General features: G+C 31.2%; 1 long non-coding RNA gene across 7 annotated transcripts; it reads left to right on the top strand.

The window, feature by feature from the left end:
- The first annotated feature begins 1178 nt into the window (after positions 1-1178).
- LOC106056640 (uncharacterized) lies at positions 1179-20879 on the top strand. 7 transcript variants are annotated; one of them, XR_008778898.1, is made up of 11 exons: positions 1179-1197; positions 1647-1741; positions 1912-2053; positions 2148-2242; positions 2467-2691; positions 4242-4370; positions 5494-5669; positions 16418-16456; positions 17386-17662; positions 18668-18846; positions 18975-20879. It is a non-coding gene; the product is annotated as an uncharacterized LOC106056640 (long non-coding RNA). The 7 variants fall into 7 exon arrangements; XR_008778896.1 differs by lacking the exon at positions 1179-1197 and adding an exon at positions 1389-1543; XR_008778897.1 differs by lacking the exon at positions 1179-1197 and having other exon boundaries at positions 1550-1741; positions 2485-2691.
- Positions 20880-22392: the final 1513 nt, after the last annotated feature.

Here is a 22392-nt window from a genome sequence, read left to right as displayed (position 1 = left end):
GGAACAGGTGAGGGTGTTGTGATGGAAAGTAGTGAAGATAAGATGATCAATTATTTTTTTTCCAAAGACATTGCTTCAAATGCTATAATTTATGTAATTTGGACTTAAGTTTCTTTTGATGCTTGCTTAATAAAGAATAGCCAGGCAGTTGGTATATATAGATATTGAGCAGCACAGTAAGTAATAGTATAGTTTTTTTGACTTTGTACTGCATGCTAATTAAACTTGTTTTTAATATTAACATAACACTTTGTATATTTTTCTGTTATCTTAGTTTTTGGAAACTAGTTTTAAATATATGCATATTAGAAAAGCCTGATTATGATTGATGTATTATTTATGAGATAGGTAAACTCAGGTTTAGCCTTACTAACTTGGTAATAAAGTCAATATCTTCAAAATAAACTCTTTCTCTTTGCAGTCATAACATCCATATTCTCATATTTTATAACATTTTCAGTTCCAAATGCAGTTTACAGCCAAGTGATCTAGAAATGGGATCTAGATTATGAGAACTATGACTAAGAGACATCTGAGAAATAAAAAACACCTATAATCAGAATTGTAGCAAGCTTGTACCATATTTCTCTTTTTAAGGCAAGTGGTTCTTTCCAATGTTACATTTAACTACTTTAATTTAATTCATTTCTTTTCATGTATGTTAAATAAGAACCAGTTTCTTACTACAGACCTATCAAAGCAAGTATATTTTTTTTCTATGTATTTGTATATTTTAATTGCATTTTTTTTTTTTTTTTTTTATTGCATGCTAATTGAAAATGTTTTAAATATTTTCCTAACAATTTAAGAATATTTGTTTTCTGTTATCTCTTAGCCTTATGGTAATTAGTTTCAAATGTATACATAACAACTTTAATAAATTTTCTTTACTTTAACATTTAAAGAGCTAGATCCAATTGGGGATTATCTCATTATGAAGCTTAGTCAAAATCCCAGTATCTTCACTAAGACTTTTGAATAGCAATTTTTTATTAGATGCCATTTATTTGTTTAAATGCTCAGCTACTTGATATCTGGTTGAATTCAAATGATAATAATTGCATCTTAATATGTAATTATACAATTATTTATTTACCTTGTAGTTGTTTTTTTAATCAGTTCAAGATGTTGAGTATTGATTACTAATCAACTACTAGCCTGGGAGATAAAAGCCAAAGCTGTAAACAGACAGGTCAGGTAAATATATGAATGAAGAAATTAAATCTAGAAGTAAACATCATGGGAAGTCTAATTATAGGGCAAGTATTTTTCCTTCATATCTTATTTAACATAGTCAAACCATGCAATACTTATAGGCTTAACTATTGTTTTCATAGAAACAGTTATTTTAAATATCATGAGATAGTGTATTTAAGAGATATTGTCGTTCAAGTTTCCATATTTAATCAGCTTAACAAGTGCACATTCTCTGCTGCCAACAGTACCAATTTGTCATCCAAGCAACAAATATTCCTTAGTAGTCTGCTATCAGATGACAGTTATCTCTTTGGCATTTTTATGAATTAAAGCTTTCAAAGCCAAAGTAAGACTTATTTTTTTCTTTTCTTTAACTGCTAATTCTAAAATAATTTATCATTGCATGTTAAAAATAACTTGTTATACATTTTTCTGTGTTTTTGGTCAAGCTTCAGATTTGCTTAGCATATTCCTGTACTACATATCAACAAATGTTTGATGGTTTGTCTGGTTCATCTCTTAACACTATGAAGATGGCTACACTGTGAGTACAAAGTTTTAATTTCATTCAAATCACATTTTACAAAAAAGATAATGGAAATTAAATTAAATATATTATTTTACTATTATTATATAACAATGTTATTTTAATATCATGAGATAGTGTATTTTAAGAGAGATTCTAATTCAGTATATGATGTTTCCATATTTCAGAATCTTAACAAGCAAACATTCTGTTGCCAACAGTACCAATTTGTCATCCTATCCAAGCAACTACTATTCCTTGGTAATCTGCTATCAGATGATTACAGTTTTCTCTTTGGCATTTGTATGAATTAAAGCTTTCAAAGCCAAAGTAAGACATTTTTTTTCTTCAACAGTTAATTCTGAAACAATTTATTCAAATTTTTTAAACATTATTCTGAACTATTTTCTGTGTTTTGGTCAAGCCTTAGATTTGGTTAGCATAACCCTGAACTGCATATCAACAAATGTCTAATGGTCTGTCTGGTTCATTTCTCAAGACTATGAAGATGGCTACACAGTGAGTACAAAGTTTTATTTTCATTCACCAAACAAATTTTACAAAAGAAGAAAATATTAAAAGCTATAGGTATTTATTTTGTTAGATAACTATCTTTGTTATTTGATGCATTACTTAGCCTTGGACAATGCATCATCATAACTAATATAATATTAAAAGGCATTTATTAATTTACCACATTTAGGTCAATCAAATAAGATTACATAATCACAAACTGTTTTCAGGGTATCAGCTCTCAGCAGTGCACCCCTATGATACACAAGTCTTCATTGCCAAGTCACTCTGCCAAACAGTGTGTACACCTTTCTTGCATTGGTAGTGACCCAAACAGTGTGTACACCTTTCTTGCATTGGTAGTGACCCACTTTATGTCATGAGTCTGGATATGTCAGGCCAAGGAGATCAAGTTTGTGTCCAAGGTTACTTAGTTAATTCTCTAAGAACAATAGGTGAGTTGAATTCTAGTGTACCAGTCAAATATCTTAAAGCAAAGTAAAAAAAAAATAATTTTAAAAGCATATAAAAATCTGTTATAAAAACATAAAATGTTAGTTTTAGAGTACTAGTTTTAGAGTACTCGTTTCAGACCAAGTGATCATGGGTCAGATAGTGTCAAGCTCAACTGTTTCTATGGCCATTGGTTAACCATGGGTTGTTTGGCCAGCAAATTTTCAAACATTGCTCTAGTTTTAGGTTTATAAGCTACATGTTTTCTTCTAAAGTTAACAAATTAGGACCAAAATGTGAACTTTTAATAAGGTGGTGTAGTTGCAACCACACAAGAGCTGCTTCACATTTACTGTTTGAATGGTGCATACATTTTTATAACAACTTACCTTCTGATTTGTAAGGTTGATATTTTATTAATATATATATATATATATATTATATAAAGCAGAATGTTTGGCGTATGTATGTATGTATGTTCCAGTATAGAAATAAAAACTTGATAAAACTTGGCAGAAATGTTCCTTGGGTACCAACTTAGACCGTAGTGTATGTATTGTGGCCCTAAAACAAACTTAAGACCATCAAAAAAAAAAAAAAAAAAGACCAGCTCTATTACAGCTATAGTATTTTATGGATCTAGGCGATGTTTACAATGTTGACATGAGAAAAGATCGAAAGGATTTAGATCTAGATCTAATTTTTAGAACTAAACTTTGCACTTATTTTTTTTTTTTTGACACATGAAAATACAAAATATAGTTTATTTATTTCATTATTTAATAAAATTAACCTTCAAATTTGTGTTACAAAATCATTTTTACATTAGTTCGTTATAGTCTATGCCTAGGTCTAAAACTCTTATTGAACTCTAAGATGATAAAACTTTTTTTTGCAAAGATAGTTTTATGCTTTAACACATGATCATACTAATTATAATCCATTCATTTCATATTTTAATCAAAGTAACATTTAAATTTTTTTAATACATTCGTTCGCTGTTCACTAAAGCTGCGTAGCCGTGTTGAGATAGGCCTATATTCATTCATGAAAAAAGTTCACGCATGCGCAGCACAGAATGAACTCTATAAAAGCCAATTTTTAACTCTAGATTTGTCTAGATCTAGATCTTTGTCTACCTCAAGATCTACTTTATACTTTAACACATGAACATACAAAATTAAGTCTATTCATTTCAAATTTTAATCAAATATATGTAGGCCTACAAGCAAATGTTTTAATTTGAAAAAATGGATTTAAGTAGATTAGCTATTTTGATTTGATGGCTTCATTCATACTATTTTTACATTTACACATTCGCTTTATTTATTACATTATTATTTCGTTTAAATGTTTTAAAAACACTATATCGACAGTAATAAGCAAATAAAGACCCGAGGGTCGCTGGTAAAATATATCTAGTATATATATATATTAATACACTTGGGCAAGGGCTATTACTGTTTCCTTTTTTTTTTTTTTTTTTTTTTAGATTGACATTTTTCTTTCAATTTGTAAATTTGCTTCAACATTCAAGTTTTTTTTTTTAAAGACAGACTCTACATGCTACTGATCTGGAGGTTAGTGGCTCAATCATTGTGCACTGATTCTTCACTGATGCCTTAATTCCCCACTGTCAACTTTATTGTCATAAAGTTTATCTAGTGATCTACATATCAAGGTAATATTTTTTTACACTATAACCCAAGAGCTTTTGCTTTAAGATGCATTGTTTTTACAATAGGAGCCTAATTCTGATGTATTTTTTTAGGACCCTAGCAATAGTTTCTTAAACTTTCAGACAATAAGAGCTAGTTTAGAACCGAAACACAAAACTTAAGCCAGATCTGTATAGTCTTTTGTTTTTCTAAAAATATTTTAAATAAAAGTCTAGATAGGGTAGCTTATAAGGCCTACTTGTGAAATTAGATATTTTTAAAATGTGTACTTATACTTTTGATATTTGAAGTATTTTAAAACTAGCTATATTTTTCTATTTATGTAATTTATTTATTTTGTTTGTATTATTTACTTATTTATTTATTTATTTAATTATTATTTTAAAAAAAAATTAGTTACCTCCTTTTGTTTAATTGGATAGCATTTCAAAACCTAAAAGATGGAGCTGTTGGGTTAAAAACACAAATTAATGAACTCACATTAGACTGCATTACTTCCTAAAAATTTAAAATAAGCAATTTGCTTCATTCTTCGTGGCACATTTATGTATATAGCCAAATGAAAAGTTGAATGTGATTTTCTTATTTAAAAAAATGTTCCCCCTTTCAGACCTTGCGATCTATAGGAAGGATGATGTAAAGGTCATGTTTTGTGGCCCACAGTTAACCAGGGTGTCATGTGGCCAGCTCAACAACCAACCGCCTTAACTTTCCCCAACTAATGTCAGGTACCCATTAGAGTTGGGTAGAATCTTGACGTACCCAAAGGTCCCAAAATTTAAAATATCAGGATTCAAACCTGGGACTTCAACTTTATAAGCTAAGTGTGTTACCGCTCAGCCACTATACCTCCTATCAAAGAGAGATACATAAAAAAATTGACATTAAAATACCATGAAGTCTCATAAACCTTTTCTATTTTTCCATCACACAGTGAGATAGTATGACTATTATTTGAAAACAAAATGACCATCACTAAAAAACACATTCTTTTTAAACATTAGGTCTGAGACAGAAAAAGCTCTTCTTGAATGAAAAGAAATTTTATCAATATTGCATTTAAAGGTTATGCATTTAAATGTGATGTATTTGTTAAACAGTGCATTTTTCTTATCTCACTTATAGACTAAATGGTCAATTAAACATGAGGTCAAGGAAAAAGGATGAACATTTCAAGGCTACTGAAGGAACATTAAACGTCTCTCTCACTGTGAAAAGATTCTACCGATCTACAAATGATCAACATGTTTTATCTTAAGTTCGTCTGCCATTTCTTCAAATGGAGCCATATTAAGAATAAGGTAAGAAATATTCTTATACTTCACAGCATTTATGTTTTTGTAAAGTGATGATCCTGCATTAGTTGTATGTTGTATGTGCATGATACTTTAAATATCCTGCATTAGTTGTATATGTATGCATGGTTCCTGTATTTGTTTTGTATATTATGATGTCAGTAATTACTTCACAAACACTTCACACACAACTTGTAAGTTCACCTGTCTAGTTAAAGAAATCTGTATTGTATTTGTTTTAGTAGTGTTTAGTTATGAAAGTAAACTGAATTTTCATTTGTTAAACTTAGTGATATACCATTTTAATTTCAGTTAAAATATGTGGATGTTCCTATTAAATTTTTCAGAAAAACTGCATTGCTCTGAAATAATTCCAACTGTATAAATGTAAATATATTTCAACAAATAATGGAATTGGATTCTTTGTCATTTGGATTAATTCAATAGTAATGTATTCTAAATATGGAATTCAAACACAAAAATGAAAAGTTGTAAATCACCATCAACTTTCACTTTGCCACTTGGAGATTGGGATGATTCAAGTTACTGGAGATTGGGATGATTAAAGTTACTATTGTAGCAACTATGTGTTAATGTGCATGGTCTTAACACCCCAGTACTTAATTGGACAAAAAAAAAAGGATCTCCAATTCACAGTGATATGTACTATTGCATAAACAAGTTGACTTGACTTCATGTAGATCTTTAACTAAATAAACTGTTTCAATTCTTCAGTGTGTGATAGTGTGAAAAAAAACATTTATGGTTTCTTGTGATTATGTGCAGTATAATGACATATTAAGTTGACTTGAATACTCTTAAAATGTTTCATTTCTAAGGTGTGGAAAAATGTGCATTATATTTTCATGTTGGGAGTTAATGTGAAAACAAAAATCTACTATTCCATGTGATACAATTGCATGCAAAAAATCCTAACCCTAACCCATTCAATGAACAATCAGTATGAACGTTTCCACCAAAGGAAATGTTGCCGCTCATGATGCATCTATTTATTTGGCTCCAGATATTCAACTGATGCACATTCGCAAAACAAATGTAAAAAAAAAGATTTAATCCATTACATGTATATAATTGTGCAGGAACATTTGGGATTGTCATTTGTATCAATTTCATCTCTCATTCATTGAGACTCTACACTTAATCTGGTGATCTAGATGTATTTGCAATTCACAGTGAAATCATTCTTTGAGTGCTTAAAAAAGAAATTCATACGGATGTATAACTGTGTTAGATGTCTTTATTTATATTCCAATTGAACGTTTGTAACAATAAATATAACAAAAAATGTGTGCTAATTAGCAGGTCTTTGACCTCTGCACTTAATGTGGTGATCAAAATGTATTTGCAATTCCCAGTGAAATCATTCTTTGAGTGCTTAGAAAAGGAAATTCATACGGATGTATAACTGTGTTAGACGTCTTCATTTATATTCCGATTGAACGTTTGTAAAAATCAATAATTAAGTCACACTCAAGGAACATATGAACGTGTCCATCAAAGGAAATATCGCCGCTCGTGATGCAGCGCACACTAATCAACATTTGCACTTGCAGACCAACTAAATAGTTGCGGAGAAAACACATTTAATTGATGACATTACTATGTTTAGCTTAGGACTTTTCAAAAGCGAAGACTGGACTCTTTAGCCATCTTCGTGTTTATAGGAATGATTAATGGAGGACTTTTAAAAGCGAAGACTGGACTCCTTAGCCATCTTCGTGTTCATAGGAATGATTAATGGAGGAATTTTAAAAGCGAAGACTGGACTCCTTAGCCATCTTTGTGTTCATAGGAATGATTAATGGAGGAATTTTAAAAGTGAAGACTGGGCTCTTTAGCCATCTTCATGTTTAAAGGATGTAGTTGAGGATTTTTTTTCAAAGAAGATCGGTCTCCATGACCATCTTCGTACTTATAGGAAAGGATATTGTATTCATTTTTGAAAAATTGAGGATTTTTAGCTGAGGACTAGATGTAGTAATATTGTCATCAATTGAATTGTTGATCCAAGACGAAATTGTTGGTTATGTCTGTGTGCATTTGTAGACAACCCAGCAGTGCACATCCTTTTTCTTGTTTTGCATTTTTTTCACGTGCTACAATGCCTTGGACAAAGCATCATCATAACTTGGAATGTTAAAAGGCATTCAAAAAAACAACAAAGAAGAATGAGTTTGTAAAATAACCGGTTATTTCGGCTCAGTTGAATAATAGTTGGGACATAATTAGTTGAGTGCAAGCTTTGAGGCTGATTCAACTCACTCGACATTAGTTGAGTGCGAAGTTTGTGAGGCTGCTTCAGCCCTCAAACCGGATGCTTGTAGACCACCTTCAATAGCTTGAACACGACGTCATCACAAATATTGTTACAGTCAGTTCATCAAAATGAAGTTGTCGGTCGACAAGCTCAAAACAGGAGTCAGCCGAAAATGCAAGCCTGAAACTTTTTATTGGGCTCCAGCTATTCAACTGATGCACGTTTGCAAAACAAGAGTTAAAAAAAAAAGGATGAAAATATAAGCCATCAGATATATGATGATTGTGCAGGAACAGTTGGGATTGTCGTTTGTATCACGCTCATCTCTACCCTATCCATTGAGACACTGTGAAGTGATGTAACCAGTGAGGTTTTGTAACAACTTTATTGAATTGTAATGAGGATATCTACAAACATTTGTGTACAAATGTGTGACAATTAGCAGGTCTTTGACCTCTGCACTTAATGTGGTGATCAACATGTATTTGCAATTCCCAGTGAAATCATTCTTTGTCTTTGAGTGCTTAAAAAAGAAATTCATACGGATGTATAACTGTGTTAGATGTCTTCATTTATATTCCAATTGAACGTTTGTAACAATAAATATAACAACAAATGTGTGATAATTAGCAGGTCTTTGACCTCTGCACTTAATGTGGTGATCAAAATGTGTTTGCAATTCCCAGTGAAATCATTCTTTGAGTGCTTAAAAAAGAAATTCATACGGATGTATAACTGTGTTAGACGTCTTCATTTATATTCCATTGAACGTTTGTAACAATAAATATAACAACAAATGTGTGATAATTAGCTGGTCTTTGACCTCTGCATTTAATGTGGTGATCAAAATATATTTGCAATTCCCAGTGAAATCATTCTTTGAGTGCTTAATAAAGAAACGTCTTATATTTACCTGTCATATTTTCTTAGTTTTACCTGTCATATTTTCTTAGTTTAACATGTCATATTTTCTTTGTTATGCCTTTCATATTTTCTTAGTTTTACTTGTCCAATTTTCTTAGTTTTTCCTGTTATTTTTTTCTTAGTTTTACCTGTCATATTTTTTTAGTTTTACCTTTTCATAAGTTCTAGTTTTACCTGTCATATTTTCATAGTATTACCTGTCATTTTTTCTTAGTTTTACGTGTATTATCTTAGTTAAGCCTGTCATATGTTCTTAGTTATACCTGTCATAGTATCTTGTGTAACACGTTTATCATTTGTAATGACTGTGGTATATTTCACTAGTACACCATTAACATATGTTGGAAAAAATTATAGTTCTAGTTCAATATTATACACTGTTGCTTGAACTTCTTTTATATTAACTTTATTACTTTGTTACCTATTCTGATTTCCGATTCCATATCTATTTATTTCTTGGTACATTATAGTTTGGAGAATTAGATTCTTGTCTTTGATGTTGATAATAAATTTCTCTTTGGTGATCTAGATTCCAATAATATTGCTTTTAACAGGATGCATTTCTTTCTTTGTTCTTCTATTAATGAGTTAATAACACTTAAAGTCTTGCCACTTAGTTTACAGATGAATATATTAGAACAAGTATCTTCATTGTAATTGCAAGTTTTACAGATAGTCTGAAAATAACTATTTATTTCGTCAGTTTCATAAGGTCCCTCATTTTTTGCCTATAAATATTCTCTTTATGTTCACGCTTGGTAGTTTTTTTGTCTCCCTTGTTTTGAATTGCAGCTTTTTTTTTTCAGTTGTTTTTTTTTTAAATTTCTGATTCTTTGTCTGGTTTTGCTTCCTTTTAATTTCTTTCAGCATCTAGTTGCATTTCTCTCTTCTCTTTGTGCTTTGTAAATATTCTCTATATGTTCACGCTTGGTAGTTTCTGTTTTGTCTCCCTTGTTTTGAATTGCAGCTTTTATTTTTCAGTTTTTTTTTTTTTATTTCTGATTCTTTGTCTGGTTTTGCTTCCTTTTAATTTCTTTCAGCATCTAGTTGCATTTCTCTCTTCTCTTTGTGCTCTTGCCAACTCTTTCAATATCAACTTGATTTTCTTTCCTTTCCATTTATTTCAAAACATCTTTCTTTTCTTCATCTTTAAGACCAAACGATTCAGCAACTTTCTTTAGTTCAGTATATCCATCCATGTATCTATTAATAGTTATCAAAAGTACAATGGCATTCTATACTTTTTTATAGATAATAATGATATCTAATATCTTTTATAGTTTACAATCACTTACAATATTATCAAGCCAATACTATTGTGATTAACATAACACACTAAATTGTCAACAATCTAATAATCAATGTCATAATCAATTATTATGTTTTTACAATATATTATTTGGTCATATAGAAAGAGAAAACAAAATTAATAAAATATTATAATGTAAAAAAAAAAATGTAACAAAGTTTATACCAAAATGTTACAATTATATAAATAATGATATGATGATGACTCAGTGCACTGAAAACTTTGATTAAATTGAGGAGGATTCGAGCAACACATTGACCTCACTCTCTTACCCTAAAGCACATCCTGTTCCAAAAGCAAGATTTGGTCAATATATAAAAACAAACAAGCACAGCAGGAAAAAAAGACAGAAAATTTTCAAGAAATACTACATATACTTACAAATATAAATAAAAATGACTTAAAGACCCCAAGAAATTGTGCACAATATTAATACAATGTAAACATTAAAATAAACAATAGTCTAAACACAAAAATCTACTAGTGTTAAATCTGCAACCTCTAAAACCTTATGTTCTGATCATATATATATATTTTTTTTACACATTGAAAAAAGACAAAATTTAACAAAGACACAATATCAGTGATACCAAATTTTGACAAGAACAATACTATCAACAGCTTTCTAAATATAGAACATAAAAATTAAAAATGAAAATCAAAATTATCAGTAATATATTTCAATACTGATTATCTTCCTGTAATGTCATTGAATACTAGCACTGATATAGCTCATCACTTTGAAGAGTGCTTCTTAATCTTTTCACTGTCCAACTTCAATAGAATGTATATATAAATATATATACTTTTACTGCACAAAATTACTGACTATTACTTGAGATGTATAATATACATCAGCACAAAATTACTGCCTGTGTCCAAATTTACAATTACTGTCCAACTTCAATACAATTTTATATACTTGTACTGCACAAAATTACTATTATTTGATGAGATATATAATATACACAAATGTAATGTCTGCCTGTGTCAAAATTTACAATTACAGTTCAACTTCAATGCAATATATATATTTGTACTGCACAAAATTACTGACTATTACTTGATGAGATATATAATATACATTGGCATAAAAATATTGTCTGCCTGTGTCAAAATTTACAAGCACCTGAAGTGTCTGGTCGATTTTTGGGGCACCTTTTTCATCCTTCAACTGTCTACGAGTGTTTACATACTATTTACTAATGAGATATATAATATACACAAATTTACTGTCTGCCTGTGTCAAAATTTACAATTACAGTTCAACTTCAATGCAATATATATACTTGTACTGCACAAAATTACTGACTATTACTTGATGAGATATATAATATACATTGGCATAAAAATATTATCTGCCTGTGTCAAAATTTACACTGTCCAACTTCAATATACTATTTACTAATTAATTGTTGGTGCACCTGAAGTGTCTGGTCGATTTTTGAGGCACCTTTTTCATCCTTCAACTGTCTACGAGTGTTTACATACTATTTACTAATGAGATATAAAATATACACAAATTTACTGTCTATGGTGTCAAAATTTACAATTACTGTTCAACTTCAATGCAATATATATACTTGTACTGCACAAAATTACTGACTATTACTTGATGAGATATATAATATACATGGGCATAAAAATATTGTCTGCCTGTGTCAAAATTTACACTGTCCAACTTCAATATACTATTTACAAATTAATTGTTGGTGCACCTGAAGTGTCTGGTCGATTTTTGGGGCACCTTTTTCATCCTTCAACTGTCTACGAGTGTTTACATACTATTTACTAATGAGATATATAATATACACAAATTTACTGTCTGCCTGTGTCAAAATTTACAATTACTGTTCAACTTCAATGCAATATATATACTTGTACTGCACAAAATTACTGACTATTACTTGATGAGATATATAATATACATTGGCATAAAAATATTGTCTGCCTGTGTCAAAATTTACACTGTCCAACTTCAATATACTATTTACTAATTAATTGTTGGTGCACCTGAAGTGTCTGGTCGATTTTTGAGGCACCTTTTTCATCCTTCAACTGTCTACGAGTGTTTACATACTATTTACTAATGAGATATAAAATATACACAAATTTACTGTCTATGGTGTCAAAATTTACATTTACTGTTCAACTTCAATGCAATATATATACTTGTACTGCACAAAATTACTGACTATTACTTGATGAGATATATAATATACATAGGCATAAAAATATTGTCTGCCTGTGTCAAAATTTACACTGTCCAACTTCAATATACTATTTACTAATTAATTGTGGGGCACCTGAAGTGTCTGGTCGATTTTTGAGGCACCTTTTTCATCCTTCAACTGTCTACGAGTGTTTACATACTATTTACTAATGAGATATAAAATATACACAAATTTACTGTCTATGGTGTCAAAATTTACAATTACTGTTCAACTTCAATGCAATATATATACTTGTACTGCACAAAATTACTGACTATTACTTGATGAGATATATAATATACATTGGCATCAAAAATATTGTCTGCCTTTGTCAAAATTTACACTGTCCAACTTCAATATACTATTTACTAATTAATTGTTGGTGCACCTGAAGTGTCTGGTCGATTTTTGGGGCACCTTTTTCATCCTTCAACTGTCTACGAGTGCTTACATACTATTTACTAATGAGATATATAATATACACAAATTTACTGTCTGCCTGTGTCAAAATTTACAATTACAGTTCAACTTCAATGCAATATATATACTTGTACTGCACAAAATTACTATTACTTGATGAGATATATAATATACATAGGCATAAAAATATTGTCTGCCTGTGTCAAAATTTACACTGTCCAACTTCAATATACTATTTACTAATTAATTGTTGGTGCACCTGAAGTGTCTGGTCGATTTTTGAGGCACCTTTTTCATCCTTCAACTGTCTACGAGTGTTTACATACTATTTACTAATGAGATATAAAATATACACAAATTTACTGTCTATGGTGTCAAAATTTACAATTACTGTTCAACTTCAATGCAATATATATACTTGTACTGCACAAAATTACTGACTATTACTTGATGAGATATATAATATACATGGGCATAAAAATATTGTCTGCCTGTGTCAAAATTTACATTGTCCAACTTCAATATACTATTTACTAATTAATTGTTGGTGCACCTGAAGTGTCTGGTCGATTTTTGGGGCACCTTTTTCATCCTTCAACTGTCTACGAGTGCTTACATACTATTTACTAATGAGATATATAATATACACAAATTTACTGTCTGCCTGTGTCAAAATTTACAATTACAGTTCAACTTCAATGCAATATATATACTTGTACTGCACAAAATTACTGACTATTACTTGATGAGATATATAATATACATTGGCATAAAAATATTGTCTGCCTGTGTCAAAATTTACACTGTCCAACTTCAATATACTATTTACTAATTAATTGTTGGTGCACCTGAAGTGTCTGGTCAATTTTTGGGGCACCTTTTTCATCCTTCAACTGTTTACGAGTGTTTACATACTATTTACTAATGAGATATAAAATATACACAAATTTACTGTCTGCCTGTGTCAAAATTTACAATTACAGTTCAACTTCAATGCAATATATATACTTGTACTGCACAAAATTACTGACTATTACTTGATGAGATATGTAATATACATTGGCATAAAAATATTATCTGCCTGTGTCAAAATTTACACTGTCCAACTTCAATATACTATTTACTAATTAATTGTTGGTGCACCTGAAGTGTCTGGTCGATTTTTGGGGCACCTTTTTCATCCTTCAACTGTCTACGAGTGCTTACATACTATTTACTAATGAGATATATAATATACACAAATTTACTGTCTGCCTGTGTCAAAATTTACAATTACAGTTCAACTTCAATGCAATATATATACTTGTACTGCACAAAATTACTGACTATTACTTGATGAGATATATAATATACATTGGCATAAAAATATTGTCTGCCTGTGTCAAAATTTACACTGTCCAACTTCAATATACTATTTACTAATTAATTGTTGGTGCACCTGAAGTGTCTGGTCAATTTTTGGGGCACCTTTTTCATCCTTCAACTGTTTACGAGTGTTTACATACTATTTACTAATGAGATATAAAATATACACAAATTTACTGTCTGCCTGTGTCAAAATTTACAATTACAGTTCAACTTCAATGCAATATATATACTTGTACTGCACAAAATTACTGACTATTACTTGATGAGATATGTAATATACATTGGCATAAAAATATTATCTGCCTGTGTCAAAATTTACACTGTCCAACTTCAATATACTATTTACTAATTAATTGTTGGTGCACCTGAAGTGTCTGGTCGATTTTTGGGGCACCTTTTTCATCCTTCAACTGTCTACGAGTGCTTACATACTATTTACTAATGAGATATATAATATACACAAATTTACTGTCTGCCTGTGTCAAAATTTACAATTACAGTTCAACTTCAATGCAATATATATACTTGTACTGCACAAAATTACTGACTATTACTTGATGAGATATGTAATATACATTTGCATAAAAATATTGTCTGCCTGTGTCAAAATTTACACTGTCCAACTTCAATATACTATTTACTAATTAATTGTTGGTGCACCTGAAGTGTCTGGTCGATTTTTGGGGCACCTTTTTCATCCTTTAACTGTCTACGAGTGTTTGATTTGTGATAGGGCAAAGCAATTGTGAATATATAATATTAAAAATAGATTTTTATTAATTTATGTAAATGTTTACTATTTTCACCATCTGAGCTGTGAATGAATCTTGTTTTTAATGACCCAACTGTATAAAACTTAGCTCTTGAGCTATGAAGGGGGAATAACCCTTGAGAGATTATGGGCATGACATAGCCTTAATTGTGCTGATGTGCCAAAAACAAAAAATATCTATACCTTCCAACTGTTGGGCACCTATATGGTCATCAATTGTTGGAATACTTCATCCCTCATACCAACTGCTGGGCACCTCAAGTGTGTCCTGTCAGCTATTGGGGCACCACAAGTGTCCTAACAACTGTTTGGGCACCTCAAATATCCTTTTAACTGTTGAGGCACCTTAGGTATCGTATCTATTGTTGAAGCACTTCAAATGTCCTATCATTTGTTGGGGCATCTCATTTATCCTAACAACTGTTGGGCACTTCAATAATCTTATTTTTGGGCACTCCAAGTGTTCTATCAATTGTTTGGGCACTCCAAGTGTCCTATCAATTGTTAGGCACCTCATCGATCATACCAACTGTTGTCCACCTCAAGTTTGTCCAATCAGGTGTTGGGGCACCACAAGTGTTTCAACACTTTTTAGGCACCTCAAATGTCCTTATAACTGATGGGGCACCTCAATATCCTATCAATTGGTAGGGCACCTTAAGTATCCTAACAATTGGTAGAGCACCTCTAGTGTCCTATCAATTTGTAGGGCACCTCTTGTCCTATTGTTTGGTAGGGCACTTCAAGTATCCTATCAGTTGGTAAGGCACCTCTTTTTTCCTACCAACTGTTAGATAACCACAAGTCTCCTATTAACTGTTGGGGTACCTAATGAGATATCATGGGGCATCTCATTCATCCTAACAACTCAATGGTCTTATTGTTGGGGCACTCTAAGTGTCCTATCAATTGTTGGGCACCTCATCCATCATACAAACTGTTGTTCACCTCATGTTTGTCCTATCAGTTGTTGGGGCACCACAAGTGTCCTAACAACTGCTTGTCCTTTTAACTTATGTGGCACCTCAAGTGTCCTATTAACTGTTGGGGCACATCAAGTATTCATTCAACTCTCTCTCTATATATATATATTATATTATATTATGTTAGTTTTGATTACCATTATAAATAAATAAATAAATATATATGATTATGGTTATTATATATTATATATAATCTGCAGTGTTTTTACAAATGTGTAGTCCTGCTTATTACTCCCAGAACCACTTTTTTTTTTCAGTTTCATTAGCAACATATGAATTTATATATTTGAAATGTTTAATCACACTTCTTTTTACTGAAGTTTAATTTTTTTGTTTACAGATATCAAGCTACAAAATAAAATTCCATTTTTTTAGGTTCTCGCCTATATCTGCAATTTATATCTATATATTAAGTTTTGTTACCTTGAACTCTTTCAAGTTTTTGTTACACAACTTTATATTTCAGATTCTTTTTGTTCTTCCTTAGGTTCAAATGTATCAGTTGTTTTTGTTGACAGATATCAAGGTACAGAAATAAGAATCTATTTTAGAGTTTTTTAAAGCTTGATTAGTCATAATATTTGCACTATTATTTCCAATATGTGCCAAAGTGTCTGCTAAATGTAACTAGTATGATTAAAAACATGGTCATTGCAAAGTCTAACATATGGAAAAGTAGGATGCTTGGGGCTTGATTCAGTGAAAGAATGTTGGACAAGCAGAAGTGTTATGGAGTGTGTGTGTTTTTATGGTGACTGTGGTAAGAGGTAAGCGATTGGATGTGAATGATGCAAAAGTGGCATTGTCGTCACTTGGTCTTAGGGGAGACGACTCCAGAATGTAAGACTGAAAGGTTGTGTTATTGTAGTGAGTTAGATTGTAAGAAATTTTATTACTTAAGTCTACTACATTTATTTCATGTGATCACAAGTATTATAAATGTTATATTTAGTTTTGTTCACAAGGAAGTTGTTCAAGTTCTTATTAGCTAAGATATATTATGCCTTCAACAGTTTAGTTGCCTACCAGCAGTTTGGTACTACAAGTCAACAACAGTCAGACTAAATTAAATAAAGCCATGTCTATTTCTACATGATTTTGTTGCTACTAACCTGGTGTTACTAACAACTAACTCGAAAAGGGAGAGGGGAATTATCATCTTATTCATGTACTATTTACATTAGATTTTTACCAAATTATTAAATTTTTACTACCCTTACTATTTTAACTGTGAATAGACCTTGATTTTAATGATTTAACTGTATAGAATTTAGCCCCTGTTATGTAGAGAGAGAGAGTAGTCCTTAAGGGACTGCAGGCACGACATGGCCTAAATTGTGCAGATGTGCATAAAATCAAAGAAATAAAACATTAACAAAATGTGTATTATAATTGTCACTTTTCCTCTACTTAGAATTTTTTTCTCTCCTAGATTTTCATAATTTTTTGTTGAAGTCATTTCAGTTCTCAATTATTTTGTGCACCAAGTTACAAGAAAAAATTTAAGCAAGAGAGGTCACTACACTAAGACTTTGTCTTCTCATAAGAAAGGATGGCTGCCTGGTCATGTGATATGTGCACTGGACTGTGTATGGTCATCTTGATGCTCATATCTTGCCTGATGACATTTATTCTGCTGAACATTTGGTCAAGGAAGTAGATTCTCTTCAGCTCTCAAGAAACATTCAAAACATGTCTAACATTCGACAAGAATATCAAGTGCAATGTACATGTAAGTAATGTTGAAACATCTGATCTCATTTATGCATTCTTGAGGACAATCTGCAGCCACTAAACCAGTTACATCAGATCTGGATAAAGTGGTCGCTTCCTCTTCATTAAGGCTAGAACAGAAAGATTTTATAAATAACTCTTTTACTCCATTTTCTGTCAGTGTGTTTCATGGTCATTAGTCACATCACAAAGAGGTTTAGTTTATTAACCAGTGGTTGTGTATGACTGTGTCTTTGTATGTTTTGTGTGTGAATGTTGTTCCTGTTTGTATCTATATTGTCGTTGCTATAGTGGTAATCCTCCGGGTAATCATAATCAAACTAAATTTTCATTTGTTTGGATCTTATCTGGTGGGAATTTTAAACTTAGTAATTTGCTCTTAGCTTACTTTTTGATTTTTAAGTACATTCTAAAAGAAATACAATAGATAAGGATAGAAAAAGAAAAGCAAACAATAAAGAGATTTGCTGAAACAATATAAAGTGAAATAAAAATATATATAAAAAAAAAAGAAAAAACCTGGAGATTTTGAAGGAAAGACTGCTGTTGCCAACTCAACAAAACCAATGAGTTTGTACTGCAAGCAAAAGAACTTAGTTGTGATTTCATTTTGCTAGAAATGCACAAACTTAATAGCATAATTTTCACTCTAAATATTAAAGCTTTCTGTATTCTGTACACCAGATACACTACATAGCTAGTTATTTATTGTTTTCTGGCATAATTGAAAATCTCCAATAAGTTCCTTAGACTTAAATGACTTAATTAACCTTAATATTTTTAAAACTTTATTTGTTTGTTATTCTTTGCTGCTGTATTAGATGTCTTGGGTGTATTTTTTTTTTCTTAAAAGTTTATTCATAAAATACTAAGTTAAAACATAAAGTAAAACCTGCATCATCATAATAGTTTTGTTTAACATGAAAAGAAAAGCAACAAAAGAATTTTTTTTTTCCTTTTCAAGACAAAAGTTTTTCTTATTAATTTTTTTATTCTTATTTAGACCAACATGATGAAAAGGTAGACAACATGAAGATGTAGACCAACATGATGAAGATGTAGACCAACATGAAGAGGTAGACCAGCATGATGAAGATGTAGACCAACATGATGAAGATGTAGACCAACATGAAGATGAAATGTAAACCAAAAAATGGGTCAAGAGATGTATGGAATACAATGGTAAGCAATGCTGTGTATATCTCTTTATATTTTCTTTATACTAAACCCCTGAGTAAAGCTTTGCCAAGTTTTGTGTTTCACTGACTATAAAAATGTTTTTATCAAATTTTGTTCTCTTGTATTGACAGTGAACATCTTGAGAAGTAAAACAATTCCTAGAGGCAAAGACACAGACACACCGGATCTATTAGAGATTTTCCTTTTCTACCATCATTTAGAGACTTCCTTGTGCTCTAAGGGAACCTGTCATTATCTTTTGATTGCTAATTGGCATTGATGTTTTTACATTCCTACTGCGTCTGAAAGAAATTAACATTTCCCTAATGCTACTTCAAAACCAGACCTTCTCAAGACAATTTTAGTGACCAAGCTGCAATATGGGACTCAGTAGGAAACAATGAAGAATGCTCCTAACCTCAGGTTGAGTAACCATGCTCACCTACTAGAGTGGCGACAAATACTTCTACACCCACAGTTATACATCCTGAACCCTGTAACCCAACCTCACAACATGGTTACATTACCGGAAGTGGTCGCAAGGTCAGAAAACCTAACAGATACAATGGATAGAACAATGAACAGGTACAAGTACTCAAGTGATGTACTTTGTGAGAACTATTTAGGTGGAATCACCATAATTGACTTGTATAAATCTTGTTCTATATTTAGGTATATCTTGACAATCAGTCCAGTCATTTGTTCATTTTTTTTTTAAATATTCCTTTTTTTTCCCTCAATCTTCTTGTTGTTTCAGTTACATGTTTTTGTATTTTGAAGGAGGAAGGTGCTTTGGTATATTATCGTTATTATTATTGTACCAGTATTAAGCAAACTTGTATATCTTTAATTATTCATGAATTCTAAAGCAGAACGTCACTTCCACCGGAAAATGTTGTAACAACTATACGTGTCTTCAGTTAACATTCAATACTCTGTACAGTCACAACGCCAAAGCCTTGCTAGATTATGCTTTTAATTCAATTTGTTATCTCCCCTGCTTTAGTGTGCTATCATATAATTTTTTGTGTCACATCCCTGCACAATTTGTTCTATGCTTTTTTACAGTATAAATAGCGACTTGACATTATTTAGCTCTATTATAATATTGTTATATTATTATATTTAAAATAAAACTGTTAACATATTCTATGCTGTTATAATATAAATGTTTTGCTGTTACCATGAATACAGTTTTGAGTTTTTGTCTGATTTCTTAGAGGAGAAATTTTTCATAAATAATAATAATAAGGCTTATCTTCAAGTCCGAAGATTAGTGAGAAGTATGCAGTATTCCCCAGCTAGGACCTACATATTTTGCTATAAATAAAGAGTATAATAATATTTACTACTTGGTATTGTCAGTCTTCACTAAAGCAATGAGTTTATCCCCTTAGTGTGTTTAAAATTTTCAAATACTAATTCACTTTGTATTATCTATTGGTGATCATGGGGTATCCACTTTGTCATCTCCATAGTCTCTGGTGTTAACACTCAGTGTCCTGTTGGAGGTTACGGCTAAGATGTTATCTCTCTTTCTGATGGAACACATGTAAAACCAACAAAACAAACATTAGACCTAGACTTTATTAACAGGTAAATTTTTATAATTGTGAACTGGCGCTCCCAAAGCTACTTTTATGTATTTTAAATTTTACTTCTGTAGGCCAGTGCTAAGCTGTATACTTGTATTTCTGCCTATTGTATGGGTTAGGGTGGAGTACTTAAAATAGAGCCTATGCTGTTTCCTGTACTGTTGACCAGTGGTCTCTGTGTCAGTTTTAATTATTCTGTACCTGGGACTGCCTGTAAGTTTCAGAATTTTTCTTTTATTTTTTAAAATTTTACTATGTGTAAATCTGTTTTATATTTGAACAACTGTCAAAATAACTAGCAGTTTTTTTTCTTCTAAAGTTTGTTTTAAAACTATGGCCAAGCCCTGCCCAGTGCTGTCATGATGGCCACTTCTAATGTTTATGTACTAGATTGTAACTGCTGCCTTAGTCATTGAAATTAAAGTCTCATTTTTGAATTTCCTCTTTTAGTTCGCTAGTTTAGTTTAGTTTAGTTATCTGGTTGCTTAGATGACTCAAACCCCTTGGTCACAGAGGTGCACAGATACAACCCACCCAGTAGTGTTACAATCTGGCAACTGTAACTTCTTGTTATCCCAGGCTAGACATGACCTTAGGCCCCGACAGGCTAACATATTCTCTCATTCCAGACAGCATTGTCCCTAACAATACATAATTACCTTGCTTTAGTTGTAGAATGAAAGATGAGCAAACAGTTAAAAGTTTCTATAGAATTCACTTGGAGGTGTGGTGGTTAAGTGGTAAAGTGCTTGGCTGCCAAACATAGGTCTAGGGTTTGAAGACCATTTTTTGTATAATAGTCCTAATATAAAGAAAAACAATTAGGCACCTTTCAGTCCACCCAGCTCAAATGGGTTCCTGACATTTAATGGAGAAAAGTAAAGGCGGTTGGTCATTGTGGTGGCCACCTGATACCCTCATTGACCATAAGACACAGAAACAGATGATTTTTTGTATCATCTGTCTTACAGATCGCAAAGTCTGAAAAGGGAAATTTATTTTAACTTGAATATTTTAACATTTTGCCCTACATCAAAAAGCTTCTCCCATTTTTTGTCTATCATTCACTTTGTCTTTGGAATGGTTTATTTTTTATAATGATTGAATATTGAAGTCAATTACATTAGTTGACTATGAGTTTGTAGAAGGTAATCACTGACTAGATGTTAATAGCATTTCCTGTCATATCTTTTTTGGTAATTTCATTGCTGATTAATTTCTTCTTGTTCATTGAAGTAATTACTGTACATTTCAAGGTGTATTGAGACCAGCACAATGACCTATTTTCCCTTTACCATTAACTTTCAAATACATTAATAGTTATTTCTTAATATGAATTCAGTAATTTAGCACAGACCAGTTACAATTTAAAAAAAAAAATGAATGCCACTTTGATTGCAAGGTATACATATACATCAAAATGAGTCAATCAAATCAATGTATACGATATCACAATAAAACTGAAAGTGCTGCACAAATAAATATTTAGTTGTACATTGGTAGTCCTGATATTACTTTTAGTAGTAGAAATAACTTAATTCATTTAGATCAGGGGTGGGCAAATTACAGACCACGGGCCACATGCGGCCTGCCAAAGTGTTTTTTGCGGCCCGCGGAAACCTACAGAATTCAGGTGAGCCCACAGGTGAGTTTAACACAGATTAAACATATAAAAATGCAAATATATTAAAAATAAATAATTTTAAATATCTTATCAATTATGATACTTAAATGGCCTAAATTGTGCCGATGTGCCTAAAATCAAATCAATCAATTATGATGAAGAAGCTAAATAAACATTCTCTAAAGTTTTAAGCAAATGAAGATTATGCTTATTGGTAATATTTCGAAACAAGACACACACTCAGACCAGTATTTATGTAGAACTGTGTTGAAAGTGTTGGGTTGGCTTGGCTTGGAACAAGATGTCAAGTGTAACAACTGATGGAGCCCA

The sequence above is a fragment of the Biomphalaria glabrata genome, chromosome 7 (assembly GCF_947242115.1).
Source record: "Biomphalaria glabrata chromosome 7, xgBioGlab47.1, whole genome shotgun sequence".
Taxonomy (NCBI): Eukaryota; Metazoa; Mollusca; class Gastropoda; family Planorbidae; genus Biomphalaria; species Biomphalaria glabrata.
This window is presented reverse-complemented; position numbering and strand designations above follow the sequence as displayed.